We start from the raw sequence: 15,376 nt of genomic DNA, 5'->3' as shown, positions 1-15,376 counted from the left end.
ACGGGGAAACATCTAAATTGTATTAACGCTTAAATCAGCGCTAGCACTACATTATTTCTCGAAATATACAAAAATAGTATTCTGTTAGCGACTCAAGTGAGTGTCCAATACAAGTCAATCTTAGACATATACCCATTATATATAACAGCAGTGTAGTCGACATGAAAACACCATTATGCTCAATCATCAGAAAGCACTGTAGAAATACTCGTTTTATCCCATTTCCAGAGAGCAATAAATAAATAAATAGAGCTAGACTTGAAATCTGAAACACATGATTTAATGGATAAATTAATCTCCGGTGTAGCAATGTTAAAGTTGTTGCCTTGCCTTGCCTTCAGTGTTAGAACCTGGTGACGAGATCAGTCCAAAGGAATTAGGGTTTCACTTTCTGCCCAGAGCAAAAGGGACGTATGCATTGGCTCGAATAAAGCTCGCTTTCGAGATCGCGAAAGAAACATGTTGTTCTCCAAGGAGGAAGAGGGTGTGAACCTAGGGGAGGCTGAGCGCCAGTGGTGACACATGGGAGCAATGGAGGAGAGGCAGCCTCAAGGGCTTGTGGTGCCAACGCGCCGCGGGAGGGGGGGAGGGGAGGGGTGGACTTGCGCAACAAGAGAAGATGCGGCCGAAGCCGCCACCGTGTGGCAAACCACAAATCCATATGTCCTGGGACCTCATTGTTTCGGGTCATTAAATGGGCATTCACTTGAACGGGGAGAGGGAGAGGAAGAGACTCATTAGTGTCATGAAAGACGGGCTCTTTAATGAAGAGGCTGGGATCCACCACATGGAAAATGGAACATGCGAGAACGCCTCTCTGAATGAAGGGCCTTTTTCCCCCTCTCTGTTAGCTAGCGCCATTGGACGCGATCGCCCAGCCATGGTTCTCCTGATCCGCCTCACATTTAATGAGCGATAGCAGTTAATGCAAGCTCTGGATCGGGGTGGGCCAGCTGGGGCATGCCCTTTTTGTTAATCACCAATAACTCGCCCCGGTCGGAAACCCTCTTGCTTTTGATTGGCATCTGCTGTGTTCACCGTCAGCCAAGCTTTCATCTCCATCGCTTCTGTTTGTTCGTCCTATGGCTTCGCAGTCAGGTGCCGCAGACTTCCCAGTTCTCGAAAGTGATGGTTTTGACAATTTCAATTTTTGGGTGGACGGAAATCTGGTTGCGATGCGGATTTTCTGTGCGTGGGTGAAGCTTTAAACAGCAACCACTTCGCTCGGTAAAACTTATGTGCCTTTTCAGTACGTATTGTACGTATATAATCCACGAGCCGTAACAGACAACTGTTGGTACATACTTTACTAGATGGCCCAAAAGGAAAAACCGTAAAATAAAAACAGAATTAGGCGCCAAGGTACGAGGCAGCACTGATGGAGAGTCAGTGAAGAGAATCTATCCATACCCTCGTAGTCGGACGTTTCACAGGTGGCTGCAAGAACAAGTCTGGTGGATGGTCTGAAACTGAGCACTACTTCAGGAATGAAAGCGTATGGTGTCCACTCTGGAAAATATATCGGAATTAAATGTGTACATTGATTTCCTAACATGGCACATTATCCGAGATTGACATGACCACATGTGCCGCAGAGTTGAGCTGAGCAATATAGGGGGTATTTCACGTACGTTTTTTTTATTTAGTTAAAAACAAGGGAACTGACACTAGAAACTTGAGTCATCGATGTCAGAACGTGAGTAGCGTCCATGATTAATTGAAGAGATATTTTTCAAGCTAAACAATTCGATGAATCCAGATAAGCGAGGAAAGGTTGGGAGGGTACATTCAAAGAAGGAACTACAGTAAAGACGATGTCCAAGGAGTCAGCCACATCCACGGAAATGGAGCTCCCGTGCAGAATCCTCAAGACCCCACACAGAAGGGAAGCAAACTATTTCATCAAGTTTATGGATGCAACGTGTTCACTTGGTCAGGCTTCTGCTGATTGAGTCTATTTTTTGCCTACACTCCGCACAGAAAAGCGAAGCCATAGGTTCATGAATCGTTACAGACATTAACGGAGGCTAAACTAAGCTTGATTTTTCTTTTATCTTGAAAATTTTGAACGGTGCAGCCTGAGTTTTCCAGATTAGGATACTGGCAACTACTCAACGAATTATTGTGAAATTGTACTGAGCCTTTGCATGCAGAACTCGCAGACTTGGGATCAGATGTGATATTGTGCAATTTGAACTCCACATGTCGAGTTCTTGTGCGGGCAGTTTCTAGGAAATTGTATTTGATAGGTTAGGCAACATAAAACGAGCTGAATATCCGAAATACGGAACCAGATTAGAAGATACAGTAAATAGATGGTATTCGATAAAAATAAAGCATTTCAAATACTGAATATAGAACTTAAAGCAGGTATTTGATTATTTTTCTCTGGAATTTATTCTCAACTCAAACCAAGCTGAGCTAAGATGAGGCGCAAACAAAATCTGATTAAGCAGGCATGGGAGGTGAGGATCCGCGGCAGAATTGTATGAACCAAAATTGCATGAACAGGAGTATCACCTACAGATACCATAAACCTTGCAGGGCTCAGGGTCACTGACACTGGAACAAAAAGAAAGACCCTACCGAGAGCCTGATTGCTCAATGAAACTACGATCAAACTAAAACCTTCAATCAAACTATTACATCATCATCGCTCACCCAACTGTAGAAAGCCAGGGACAGCGACAATTGTAGCAGCCGCTGAGCCGCGACTCCCGACTCGACAAGTGGTAGGTGACAAAAATTGGATCCATCGAAAAGAACAAGGCGAAAAGCCACGTCTCTCGGCGCCAGGCTGGGCAGGCGGTGGGCGAGTGGTCAGATGGTGTCGGAGCGTGAGCTCATGAGTTTCACCGTTTCGGATTCGTTCGACTGCAGTGAGACTAGCCGAAGTTCGCTCCTCCCAATCCCAGTTCAAGTGCACACTGTCTGTCTGTCTGTCCCCAGACATCGATCGGCACTGCAAGCACTGCAACAATTCCTGGTTGTTGTTGTTGAGATCAATGCCGGTGCTCACTGCCCTCTTCAGTGCCGCCGTCGTCGCCTCGTCGCCTTTCCGTCGTTGCCGCAAATTTCGTTCGTCTGTCCTCCATTGCATCTTAACGAGGCTCTTGTTGGCTCAAATTTCTCTTATTGTGTTAATTCATTCAGATGCATCTGACTTTTCATTTTGTTTACTATACTGTGAATGGTGCATTTGAATACATGTGTGTATGGCTTTTACATGTAACCCACATTCACCCATTTTGTGCTGCAACCATTTATCCCTTCTACCATTGTCTACAAATATTGGCTGGGTATTTTTGTGCATTTTTATACTATTAAAATGTTTAAGTGCTTTCGAATAGTACACTTACATGCTCCTGTTACATAGTGTATTTAATTAAATGAAGTTGCTTGATTTCTGAATGATTATTCCCACTTTCTTTCTTACTCTTTTTTTTTTTTCTTTTTTCTTTTTTCTTTTTTCTTTCTCTCTTTTTGTGTTAGTGATTGTGCTCTATAACAGAATGTTCTATAAAAAAAAAATCATTTAAATAATTTATTGGTTCAAATTTGACACGGTATTCTCTAGAGGAATTGCTCATGATATATATATATATATATATATATATATATAATTTGAGATACAAAATTAATACCATAAATATTTCCAGGTATTAATTTGATACAATCAGACTGTTCTGAAAAACCATGTGTGGATATGTACATATGTACGTACATCCATACACATGCAAACAATTATATAACTTTTATTTAATTGTATATGAATGTGAATATAATGACTCACTTGTTGCACAATACCTTGGAACATAACCTACAAATATGTAGTACCTAGCATATATTAGTTGATATTTTAAGCCTGAAACTCAAATTGGACTTGCTTGCTGCTTTTATTAACGTTCTGGAACACATTCTTATTATTAAAAAAGTCAATAATGCGTTATAGAATTTACATATATATATATATATATATATATACAATGACTATTCATATCAATATTATGTACATTAACAATACGTAAAATTACTTTCTTTTCTACAAATCTAAAATTATTGATGATATATATAGGAGAATGCTAGAGTGACCCAGGTTTTTGTTAAATCGATCCACAGTCCCCGTTCCCCACGTTCCCAGCACCTCGTCCCCTGTTCCGACCTCCCCGTCCCCATTCTCGGCGCCCATCCCCTGTCCAGGGGCCTTTCGCGGGGCAGCCTCTGAACCTCGAAGTCCCGCAAGGCCACTATCAAACCGTATGCTGGCTTGGGGTATGCCTCTTGCCGCAAACTGTGAATTCAATTGAGCTAGTGTGCTTCTGAACTCTGTCAAATTTTCAAGAGTCTCGGGAATCGCGTCTGTGAGGTGGTGGTTTTTTCATGTTCAGCTTCGCCAAGTTGACGATGTCCCAAGCGCCACAAGAATCTTCCATGTCAACTCGTCTCCACGGAGCATATTCTTGGAGAAATCATGAGCTTCAGTGAGTCCGGAAGTTGCCAACTGAGCTCGTTGAAGGGCGACATCAAGAACCTCGAGCTTGGTGCAGTTTCCTAGGGACGTCAGAATGGAGCCATTGATCCCGACGTCGGGCAAGTTCAAGGTGATGAGGATTTTGGGATAGTTCCTGAAAAATCCTTCCCGCCCAGGTCCAACTACTTCAGGGCAATGCATTTCGAAAGCTCCGCCTGAATAAGCCCGCTGAAATTGCAGTTGCCCATATACAAGCTCTGCAGATTGACCAAATTGCCGATTTCGGGCGGAGATGGTGACTGTGAATCTGATTTCATAAATGGAAACATTAGTGACTTGACTGTTGCAAGTAATTCCTACCCATGAGCATGGAGAGGACGCCAAGGGGTTCCAGTTGGGGAGCATCTCCCGGGAGAAGTTGGTGATGCTTGCTTAAAAATAAAGCAGCGCTTCCAAGTCTGTCTTGCTTGATTGGGCGGAGGCATGGGGACACAATGATGCAAGGGCAAACATGAACAACAAGGCGATTATCATCACCCTCGTTGGCGCCATTCACAGACAAACCACCACCTCACAGACGCGATTCCCGAGACTCTTGAAAATTTGACAGAGTTCAGAAGCACACTAGCTCAATTGAATTCACAGTTTGCGGCAAGAGGCATACCCCAAGCCAGCATACGGTTTGATAGTGGCCTTGCGGGACTTCGAGGTTCAGAAGCTGCCCCGCGAAAGGCCCCTGGACAGGGGATGGGCGCCGAGAATGGGGACGGGGAGGTCGGAACAGGGGACGAGGTGCTGGGAACGTGGGGAACGGGGACTGTGGATCGATTTAACAAAAACCTGGGTCACTCTAGCATTCTCCTATATATATACATATATACATAAATATACACACAAATAATTGACAATAGTATGATTTCACACTAGTGATTTTTATAATTAATCATACATTACATCGGTGTTACTTAATTATTTTAAAATGATGATGTGGATTTTTAAATTTTTGCTTTGTTGTATCAAATAATTCAATTTTTGCTGATAATGATTACATATCTAAAACAAATGTGATAAAAAATATGTAAATTGGATAAAAGAGAATGTTAATTAAATCATTGTTTCATTGTAATATTTAGGATAAAATGTATTATATTGTTGATTATACACATCTTTGAAACCAATGTTTTTCATGTACAATATTAAATATTATATTATCTTTTATTTAAACGAATTTTCTGAGATTGATATAAAAATTTAAAATTATACTATTTTTTTTCAAATTTCAAAATTTAAAACTGATACTATCAATGGATATTTTAAAATTAAAATTAAAATATTTTTTTACTATGAAATCATTTACTATTATATATATATATATATATATATATATGCACATATTTTAAACTTTTATCTAGATCATAAATGATAGTATAGAATTAAACCATATCATATGTTAATATTTTTTACTACCAAGAGATTGAAAGTATGTAATAGTGATATATATATATATATATATATATAGGGAGTTATTAAAACCACACTCCACATTACCATCTCATAATTGATTCCATCCATTCTTGTCTTTGTCCCTTGTTCCATATCCCCTATTCCTCATTCCCACCCCATGTGCCTTGTTTTCTATCTCCGTCTCTTGTTCCTTCTCCCCAAAATTAATCATCACATTGTTTGAGGGTGTGGCTTTAACAACTCCATATATATATATATATATACATATACTTTGAGAGCTTGTAATCTTTATGTTTTATAAATATTATATGTATATTAAGTATGCTATATTATCACATATATATATATATATATATATATATATATAGTTACAAGAAATTTTTAAATTTTAATTTTTTGTCAACTGAAAATCATATCAAAGAAGTTTAATATAAAGATTGTTTTACATACAAATAGAAACGATCATTACAAAATTACATCCACAATTTTGTGAAAAGTAATTGTATTAACAAATCCATATTCAAAGAATCAATCTGAAGGTGGGTTTGCAGAAGTAGTATATAATTATACACATGTTGATAGAAAGCTTTGTCCACGTATACACATATTTACACACATATTCATAGAAAAGGTCACAAACCTCACGCCCCAAAAACAAAGACCCTCAACAGGAAAACCCAACCGAGCCATTCGAAACCCTAAAACCTGAAGTTTTAAACCCAAGTGAACAAGTCGAGCTTCATGATCTCACGCTTGCTTCCCACCAGCATTGCGATGTGGGAGGCAAGAGTGAGATGATGTTGTTGCTGCTTCAGCAACATCGAGGGAAGAGCCCGCTGAGGAGCCAAAGTTTCGGAGTCCAAATTTGACCTGAAACTGGAATTGTGATGGGGAAGGGCACAACAAACAAACATCGTTGGAAGGTCATTTGCAGTTTCCAATGCACCAGGAGAAAGAAGATCCACATATTCCTCAAACATCCCCCCGTTACAGTGGCCTCTCCGGCCCTCACCTCGATGATGATGCCCACCCAGATGGGGACTCAAAGTCAGGGAAGGCACTCCAGTCCGGCGGGAAATCTAGAGCAAGGGCCAAGTCCGTGAGACGAGAACAAAACGATTCGCGGAATCCATGAATTATTCCCCCTGTGTGCTCATCCTGTGTGTATATATATATATATATATATTGGTCAAAGAGTTAGAGTATAATATTCGTATATGTTCAGCTTCGTAACTGGACAGTTGTTACATGTTTCAAGCACTGCTTAATTTGAAGTAGATACCAAGATCCCTCGGTATGGGAGAGGCGGGAGTGGACTTAATCATCAGGAACAAACTCAGGGGAGGAGGTTGAATTTACATCCCGGTTTAAGCCAGTTGGGTGCGGTGAATTGGTTGACTGCGGAAACCACAAGAGCAGTAAATGGCCCCAATGGAGGTTAGAACCTGATCTGACAGGTGACAAGCTGGAGAAGAGACAGGCATACATGCGAAGGTGTGTTTGTGCGAATGTATGTGTGTGTGAGAGAGATGAGAGGAAGAGAATATTACTCAGACTTCCCGTGGATTCCACCTTTCATTGCATTTTGACCACTGGGGCATATAGAGTTGATGGTGAGTAAATGCATCTAAACGTCTCCGAAGTACTATACCAACCATTATGAGTAGGAGAGAAGTTATTGGTGCAACTGAAGTACCAAATCGACAATGGCAACTGATTCTTGGGTGCGAAGAAGCGGCGAGATCGGATTAATTAAGCCCTCATAACGACGGGACCAAGGCAACGCTACACAGCGGCGACACGGTGGGATTATGATAATGTGAGAAAGGAGGGGTGGCAGGAAGTACGATATGAATGCAAGCTCTGATCCGGTCTGCTATGGGTTGGAGTGTACAATAGCGGTGCTCGTACGAGGCCGGTGTACGTTAAGGAGGGGGGGGGAGCAATGAGCAGAAGTAGTAAAAACGACTGTACTGCGGCGAGTGCAACTGCTCTAGCTGCCGGATCTTGTGTTCCGGATCATCGTTATCGGTCTCTCCGCCGATGGCCAGGCCAGGCCGGTGCGGTTTATGGTTCTTTTTCTTTTTCCCGCACTGATTGCAATTGCCAGCTTCCGGATCGGGACATCGCCAGTATTGCTCGGGCATTATCGGGCACCCCAAGGTGCTGAAGCACATCTGCACGGGCTCTGGGAGACCCCAAGGGACTTGGAATCAGAGCATCTGGGGGGAGAGTATTCCCCTGCCCAAAATTTGCCTGCATTGGCTGTAAGTCCAGGAGCCATATTCGTCCTCAAGAATATAATAATATCGTACCGAGGTGTTCCCTTGTAGTGGTGCGCGGACATCGTGCTATTGGTGCCCAAGCTGCAGCTGATCGAGGGGAAATGTGTGTCCCAGACTCCCAGTTGAATACTAAAACGGACCGAAAATTCTCCCTCCCGCGGGAGCTACTGTCCAAACCCCCACTCGAATCACCTGCCTCGGGAGGGGCTCCAATTTTCCCTCCGACCCTGATTTGGGAAACTTCCACAAATGTACAAAAGAGAGCAGTGGGCAGGAAATTCATCCCAAGGCTCCATGATTGCGAATCCGGTCGCTCGGGTTTCGCGAGTGCCCCATGGCGCCGCTGCCTTGCGATCCATGCAAGTCGTAGCACGTCTTTGTAAACAAACACAAAGTGAACCACGTTTGTGAATATGCCCCACCTCGATTATTGTGTCGACCCAGAGCTTAAGCAATTAAATTCTCCTGACTGCTGTGTGGAAGATGGGTGGCCAATCTGAGGGCCTTGCGAGTGTAATGCACAACTCAACTGACTACGTGGAGCGTGGGGTTGGAGCCCAACACATGATGGCGATGTGTAAGTTAATAAGTACATAATCTCGTAATGCGACTCATGCAGCTCGCAGGCTAAACTCTCCGCCCTGCCACCCATTTCAAACGGTCTCCAGATCTCGGATGAATGCATTCCCCTGTGCATGCTGTCACACCTGCATCGGTTCACGTCGATGGTGCTGATCCTTCTCAGCATTACCATAGAAGCGTGGATTGTTTAATTGTGGGGTGGACAATTCTATGAGGAAACTGTTCTGGGTGGGCTTTAACACTGCTGGCGAAGGTGCTGTTGCAATGGGCGCAAACACGCATGTTCCAAAATTGAAAAAAAACAGAAAACAACCAATCCGCAATCTGGGATGTGCTCCTGGTATTTGTCTTTGAGTTGACTGTGGTATTCTTTGTTACCCAGAGAGAATTGAATGGAGGCAGCATTAGACCCTGACATGGAAGGACACGTATCTCTTCAACCCGTTGAATAAGCAGGCCATTCGAGGATATGAAGTATTGTAGAAATGCTGGGTCGCCCGTTACTGACATCGATTTCTCACACACTGGATTCAGTGGTTTTATTGGTAGCATTCATTAGAAAGCTCATGGTGATCACAGGGTACAGAGCAATGCTCTCCCCTCAAAAGGTGGTATCATGTTTCACTGCATACGTTCATACTGATCTGCCATGTAGGTGGAGCTCATCTCGAGTTGTTTGAAGCTCGTAAGTAAACGCACACAAGCATTCGTTGGTTGAGCTGGCATGCAGAGACTTCGCGATCAGTGACTGAACCGAATTCCACTTGTCGAAAGTAACGCAATGCACAGGGAGAACACGCTAGAGAGCAGTAACAGCATCCTGATGATTCCAACGCGTATGATTCTTATGAGATTTCTAACATGGCAGTTCTTGTTAGGATTGATGTGAGAGAACCTCACATAATTATGGTTTACAAGAAATACCAACAGACATTCGCAGCAGAGCACCGCCAAGACAAAATGATGCTGATCCATCACCGTTCCGTTATTTATCGTGTTCAATTGAATGAAACTAAGCTAGAAAAAGTACTATGCTTCAAAGTTACTCACGCAGTCACATCATGAGTAATAATGTTTTGACATACCTCTTCTGCATCTCTCAACACTACAAAGAGGAATCCGCGCAGCAACTTCTTCGTCCACACAATTCCAGGTCAAATTATTCTTCAGAGTAACGCCTATGGTCATTCAGTAACCCTTCAAGGATGAAATATGCCTGTATTGAGAAATGCTGTGATCTTAATGCAAGCGTCTTCCACTCCAGCCAGATTTTAGCATTCAAGCCCAATCTCTCATGCTCTTAGTAGTCTTACAGTTCAGAAATGCCAACTACAGCTTAGCATCTTAGAGAGCCACTGATTAAATTAAAACCAGACAGGAATGAGACTTCCTCAAACTTCAGACCAGCGGCCACATGTCCCATCCTTGAATGAAGCAGGAAGAATTGAAAACCAGATAATAAACGTCCAAGTAGAAAAACTGTGCTGTAGTACCTTGAACCAATAATAAACCCTATCTTTCCACATGGTTCACTGCCGCGTCCTTTAGGAAAGCACCAGGTTCAGGGCAAGTATTATATAGCACTTGTATAGCAGTATTATCTGTTTCTACGTATCTGTAATTGTAGATTTTTCATTTATCATGATTAAAACAACCTTCATGAACAGATTAGCAAGGTCCTCGCTAGCAGTGACTACCACGTACATCCACTTTCCGAGGAAAGTTTTGACTCACGATAAGTGGCGGATTAGGTTAAGGTGAACCAATTTTGACGGCCCCGCGTTTAAAGGCTTAGTTCCGAACGAACCAAGGCCAGCTGCTTGCGTATTGTTACCGAAAGTATATCCCCGAAGTTGGTGAAATCGGAATTTTCTGCCTTCAGACTCTACACCCAGGGGAGGACGTGGAAAATGATTAACGTGCGAGGCATCAGCTACCGATCAATCTAATCCGTCATAATCTATAGAGTCGAACTATGGATTCAAGTAATTCCCTATATATCTGAGAAATACAGAGCTTTTAACTCGCCGAATTACCGTAAGAGCATTCAGAGTTTTTGCAGCGTAAACAGGTGCAATAGAATGATAAGAAACCAACGGTCTTCTCTACAGTTGTACTCATAAAAAATAAAAATAAAAGTATCTGAAAGTTCACGGGTTAGTCGTATGATGATTCTGTATCATACTTTCGAACTTGAACAAAGTTCAAATCCTGGGGAGAGATAGATTCGAAAAAATAATAACATTAAATACTAAGAACAAGAGAGGGAGGGAGAGCGAGAGAGCGAGAGAGAGAGAGCAAATCACATTAGAACATCCTCGAAGCTGTTCCTTATTGCAACACATGAACCAAGAATATTTTGGGTACCTCTCGTAATGCAACAAACTTGGTGCCACATCAGCCACGAAAACAACATTGAAGGAACTTAAGTGTTATACAATCATGCAGAAAATGAACTCAGGCAAGGCTCCCGCCAGTCCTTTCACTGAAACCCTAAACCTAATTACTGGTTCTAGGACAACACCATTCGAAGTCTCAGCCCGAACACATTCCAAACTACCTTCATAACGAAAACGCCATCCCGAAGATGGCAGAGTGGAGAAGAAAGCCATCACAACGATAAAGGGAATGCTTCCGATAAATCCATCAGCGTCGCACGAACATACATACCTTTGGGGAGAAGCCACGCGGTGCATCATCAGGGACTTGATTCTAAGCAGCTCGGTATTTGTTGCGCCCTTCATAGAGAAACACATGACAAAGCAATGCAGGTGGGCTCAGAAGCAGACTCGACATGGGCGAAGCCGGATCCACACTCGACAAAAGCCAGAGAGCAAGAATGTTAGCAAAATGGAACGTCTAACTTCAAGGATAAGGGGCAGGTAAGCATAGACACAATGCTGCATGCGATGAAACCAACTCAACCAACGGGCTAGGGTTCTGGCCCAAGTTAAAGAGTTGATTCCGTGACTGGGGGTGTTCTTCTTCACAAACGGAATCGATATGTACCAATTTGAATCTACGATGAACAATGTTCTTCCGTCACCGACACCTTCACCGACACTTAGTCCTAAGGTGGTGAAGCCCTAAAGTAAGAATCTGGAAATTGGGTTTTTTTTTTAAAAAAAACAATTGAACATGGAGTTGGGTATGTGTGAAGGAGGCTATGTCAGATATTGAATTAGTATGAATCGTAGGATTTTGTTTTTATTTTTATACCAAGAACTTCAATTCCTACATCAACTGAATGTCAATATTTAATTTATAAGCAAAAAATTGTTATAAGATTTGAAGATGATTTATAAAGAATATCAATATTTCTTCCTTTGGAAAATTCTTTTTCTATAATGTATATAATTGTATATGTCTTCTGTTCATGCTTCTTTGAACAATTATGGTAAATATTGAGGTAATTATATCCATTGATTATAATCATGTACTTATAAAATGCAAGCTTTTGGATTATGATACAAGCTTGTATATAATTGACTTCCTGCTAATTAACATCATCCATTATATAAAAAAAAAAAAAAAAAAAAAAAACATATTAATTATCAAAATCTACTAATTATAAAAATAAAAATAATTATTTAAATGATTAATTCAATTAATTAAATTTTAGGTAGGAACATCCACCAATCAATTTTAAGGAAAAAGTAAGAAAAAAAAAAAAAAAAAAAAAAAATGTACTCTCTCTAAAAATACATCATCTTAAGAATTCAATCTTCTTTTCATCATTTCATCTCCTCCTCCTTTTCTTACTTTTCTTCTCAAATACATCTTCATACTCTTTACATTGTTTTGTGATTTTATAGTTACTTCTACTTAGATGAGGACTTGGTGCTAAATAAATGAGAAAAAAATCTCCTTCTTTTGCAGCTTGTATAAATGCCTTACTTGCACAAATAGAAATCCGATTTTTTTAGATGTGAGATAATTTTTTTACTTTGGTCTTTTCTTGAATAAGACAAGAGAAAATTTAAGATGACAAGGTATTTAGTATATTTGAGGGTTATGTTTTGTTTACACAATGATCCTAAAATAACAAGATTAAATAGAGACTTTATAATATTAATTATTACTGAACTATTATAATCTTTTATAATTACTTTAGTTGTTAAGATTTTACTAATGATGTTTTTTAAAGACAAAAATCCTCTATTTATAAATTTTATATGTATAATTTTGATTCTTTTCATTGACAATATCTCATGACACTTTAGAAAAACATTATCAAGAAAATAAGCAAAGGCACTAAATTCTAACAAAACAAAGGAAGAAATTATGGAATTTTTAGATCTCAAATTAACTTTCACTAAAAAAAACAAGCAAATGATAAAAAGATGATGCAAAGCCTTCAGAAAATGATATAGTATAAGAATCGAATTGTACAATCATTTATGTTATTCAACAAATTTGTTTTTTAATATATATATATATATATATATATATATTTAGAAATATACTTTTTATAGTTTTATCTCTTTTTAGGTCAATATTCAATAACATGTTTTGTTTTTCAGTAACATAAGTACAAGCCTTATTGTTGGTAATATGTTTTTTCTTATATTACAGATAATTTATTAAAAATAATGTTCTTCTTTATATCTTTTATATTTTGTTGAATATCTTGGTTGATAAAAGTATTTTCAATAAAAATATAAAAGCATCAAGGTGTCAAGATATGCCTTTTTAATCAAAATTCCAAAAGTCAATTGTTGAATGTAATTTCAAATTTAGTAGCTTGACTCAAAGTTTAAGTTTTAATAATATTATACTCTATGAAGAAATTAAGTGATAATTCTAACATTAATATAATTGACATCAATTATTAGTTGTCAAAATTGAAATACATGTATTAATAAATGTAATATGAGATGTTTAGATCATATAATTAAGATGTTGGAGTTGAAGAAAATATTGCACTAGATTGATAAATCCTCAAAACTTATATGTAGAACTATTAAATTTCTTTAGAAGAGCAACTATTGGTTTTTTAGTTGGTGCAATTGTATTTACATGAGTTACTTTAGATAGTATAATTATTGGAGAAGTGTATGGCATGTTTACATCTTTTTGGTTAATCAATCTTAATGTTAATTGTTACAGTGTACATAATTGATGTATAGCATCAAATCTCACATTTTTTCATGCGTATGTTTTATGACATTCTATACTTTTTACAAATCTGTCATAATTATAAAATTTTAATAATTCCTACATCAAAAAACAAAAGAAAAAAGTAGTATAATAAAAAAAACATAATTTTAAAGATGAATAACTAATAACTTCTAAAAACTTTGATGATTTAAAGTGAAAAAGAATAATCTACCTTCTTTCAAAAAAATTAAGCTTTAATATGATAAATGTTAGTCTTATCAAATTACCAAGGACATAAATATAAAACTTTAGAAGATAATATATTCATGTGTCATTTGAAATAAATGAAAGAAAATAAAAATAATATATATATATATATATATATATATAGAGAGAGAGAGAGAGAGAGAGAGAGAGGAGATTATTAAATTTATCCAAGCATTTACTAAATTGATCCATCCATTCTAAATATCATTAAAAAAAAATTCTCTATTGCCAGATTTGCATTGGTCAAAAATCAATGAAACAATGGGTGATGGGTGGGTTAAAAATTAATAATGATGGATGGATCAATTTAGTACATGTTTAGATTATTTTAATATAATTTCTATATATATTCATATGTATGATATAAAATTCAAAAGAACTAAAATAGTCATTACTAAATACAAAGAATTTAGGAAGTCTAAAATTAAGACTAAAATACAACAATGATGTGGGCAAGTCTAAGGATAGTATTAATCTTGCTTTCATGCATAGTAGCCACAAAAGGCCTTGTAGAAACTTCTTAAAGACCAAGAAACTTGTGGCTTAAGCATCAAGTTGTAGATTACTTTTAATGCAACTTCAAAAACTAAAAAACTTATGAGACAACTTATAATAATATATAGCATATTTATATAGATTTAATAAACTAATACACATTTCTAAAATTTCTTTGAAGTTTCTTACAAAAAGATGTTATCTACCTAATATGTTTATGTTTACTTCTATATACCTATGCTTATTTAAGTAATGTAGATATTTATTAATATAAGTATTAAGTAAATCAATGAACCAAAATTAATAATTAATAATTATTAATAAAAAATTATAAATAAATAAATACAATATAGTTTTTATAATTATTAAATAAAATATAGTTATTTAGTTTATTATTTTAATTATTTAAAATATATATAAATATTTAATTTAAGAAAAAAATTAATGATAGTTTATTATTCAATTTTAATTTATAAATTATAAATAAATATTTATAGATTTTTTCTTTAAATTATAATTAATTAATATAAATATATATATATATGTTTTTTAATAAAAATAAATTTTAGAATTAAAAGATCAATAACATCTAATATGATGTAAGAAAAAAATTACAATTGCAAATGTAATATTTTGTGAAATTTGGAACTAAAGCTTAAAATAAAGTAACCTTAAGATAATATATATATATATATATATATATATATATATA

At 37.8% G+C, this 15,376-nt stretch overlaps 1 long non-coding RNA gene across 3 annotated transcripts; it reads right to left on the bottom strand.

Annotated features, from left to right (window-relative positions):
• Nucleotides 1–9,314: 9,314 nt before the first annotated feature.
• On the bottom strand, nt 9,315–11,898 carry LOC149989744 (uncharacterized). Of its 3 annotated transcripts, none has more exons than XR_016500416.1 (3): nt 11,473–11,898; nt 9,888–10,687; nt 9,315–9,622 (listed from the first exon to the last, which is right to left on the bottom strand). It is a non-coding gene; the product is annotated as an uncharacterized LOC149989744 (long non-coding RNA). The 3 variants fall into 3 exon arrangements; XR_016500415.1 differs by having other exon boundaries at nt 9,315–9,521; nt 9,888–10,018; nt 11,473–11,894; XR_016500414.1 differs by having other exon boundaries at nt 9,888–10,018; nt 11,473–11,891.
• Nucleotides 11,899–15,376: the final 3,478 nt, after the last annotated feature.

Source organism: Physcomitrium patens, chromosome 2 (assembly GCF_059467195.1).
Source record: "Physcomitrium patens ecotype Gransden chromosome 2, ASM5946719v1, whole genome shotgun sequence".
Classification (NCBI taxonomy): domain Eukaryota; kingdom Viridiplantae; phylum Streptophyta; class Bryopsida; order Funariales; family Funariaceae; genus Physcomitrium; species Physcomitrium patens.
This window is presented reverse-complemented; position numbering and strand designations above follow the sequence as displayed.